At 40.3% G+C, this 1,911-nt stretch overlaps 1 pseudogene; it reads left to right on the top strand.

Moving 5' to 3' along the window:
• The first annotated feature begins 894 nt into the window (after window positions 1-894).
• Window positions 895-1,513, top strand: LOC129668057 (60S ribosomal protein L15-like; annotated as a pseudogene).
• The last annotated feature ends 398 nt before the right edge of the window (window positions 1,514-1,911 follow it).

The raw sequence follows: 1,911 nt of genomic DNA, 5'->3' as shown, positions 1-1,911 counted from the left end.
CGAAGGTTTGGTTATGAGTCTTAGTATCTGCTTTGATACACTGCTAAGTAGAGTCTTTCAAAGGCCCTCTGTGGTAGGCTCCTGTCCTGTTACTTGTTTTCTCCTACATCCAATGTCCATAAAGAAGATAAATGAGAAGGAGGACCCAGGGTAAGATGATTAATCTGCACTTAGAAAGACAAATGGGATGGACATTGGAAAACAAGACACTTAAAATGATGTTGAGTTTTTTGTTTTTGTTTTTTCTATTCAAGAGTTGAGAAAAGTTGAGAAAGATTCTTTCTAGCATTAGAAAGAATCAGGTTTTCAAAAATTAGGTAAATGGGACAGGGTAATAGGTAAGAATAATTGACTTTAATCATTTCGATTTTAGATATTAAGCAAATAGATTCAATCATATTTAAATGTGTATACAGATTGCCACATTTATGTCAAGCCTATTAAAGTAAGATTTTGTTCTGGTTGGTCTAGAGTAAAGGCCTAGTTCCTAAAAGTGCAGTAGGAAAAACAAACTGTGCTGAACAACAAGAAAGCATCAGAGAGAATATAAAAATTTGAGTTTAAAATATGTCAGATGCTACTCAAGAAAATTCTTAACTTTCTTTCTTTCTTTCTTTCTTTTAAGGATATTTCTTTCTGAACAACATAGAGCCAAATTGCACTTTCATTCAAACATGGATAGAGAAGAATGTGATGTCCAAAATAGTGAACCACTTAGAAGAGGTTTACATCTGCCTAACACATAAGCAGCTGTTCTGAATATGCGCGGTGCTCTGAACATAAAGGTTTTATTTGGGTAGTAAATAATGTCTGACTTTTTTCCAAGATAAAAATTGCAAAATACGGAGAAAGACTTCTTCCTTTCCTCTGGTGGTAGCCATCAGGTGAGCCAATATGAGTGCATATAAAAATGTCCAGGAGCTGTGGAGGAGGAAGCAGTCCGACCTGAGGTACTTTCTTCTGACGGTCGGTGCCGGCAACATCGCCAGCTCTGTGTTCTGCACGTGGCCCCCCACCTCACCCAGCCTAATAAGACGTGAAGGCTGGGATACATGCCAAGCAAGGTTATGTCACATGCACGGTTCGTGCCCTGCATGGTGGCCACAAATGCCCAGTTCCTAAGGGTTCAACATATGGCAGTTCTGTCCTTTATGGTGTGAACTAGCTAAAGTTTGCCGAAGACGACAGTCAGTTGCTGAACAGAGAGGTGGACGCCATTGCAGGACTCCGGGAGTCTTGAATTCTGACTGTGTTGGTGAAGATTCCACAGATAAATTACTTGAGATTATCCTCCTTGATCCATTCAGTAAAGCCAGCAGAAGAAATCTTAACACCCAGCAGATCACCCAACCAGTTCGTAAACACAGAGAAATGCTTGGGCTGACATCTGCTGGCCGCAGAGCAGTGGCCTTGGAAAGGGCACAAGTTCCACCATACTACTGGGGACTCTTGCTGTGCAGACTGGAGAAGTCACTATACTGTCCAGCTCCACCGTCACTGCTCGTACACATAATGCTCGTAAAAGCCTTTCCCAACAAGCAATTTAGGTCAGTCATAAAATTCCAAAATATATTATGGGGTTCTTAGCAAGCAGTTGTTAAGGAATACTAAAGAGTATGCAACCAGGCTGGAAAAAGTTTTATTATTTGTTTTAGAAGGTGCTTTCTAGATAGATAGATAGATAGATAGATAGATAGATAGATAGATAGACAGACAGATAGACAGATAGATAGACATTTGCTTCCACAACACAGACTGTCCTGAAAGGAAACACAAAACAAAACAAGGTGGGCAGAGCTAAGCATGTTAGACAATAGTTATTAGCTAAGAACTTGGGAGGCTGAAGCAGAGGGATTGCTGCAAGCTTAGGCCAGCAAGGAGTAAGCAAGAGTGTTCTAGAAAAGATGTTTT

This window comes from Psammomys obesus, unplaced genomic scaffold, assembly GCF_907164565.1.
Source record: "Psammomys obesus unplaced genomic scaffold, mPsaObe1.curated_primary_1811, whole genome shotgun sequence".
NCBI classification, from domain to species: Eukaryota; Metazoa; Chordata; class Mammalia; order Rodentia; family Muridae; genus Psammomys; species Psammomys obesus.
Note: the sequence above shows the minus strand (reverse complement) of the source record. Positions and strands in the feature narration are given on the sequence as shown.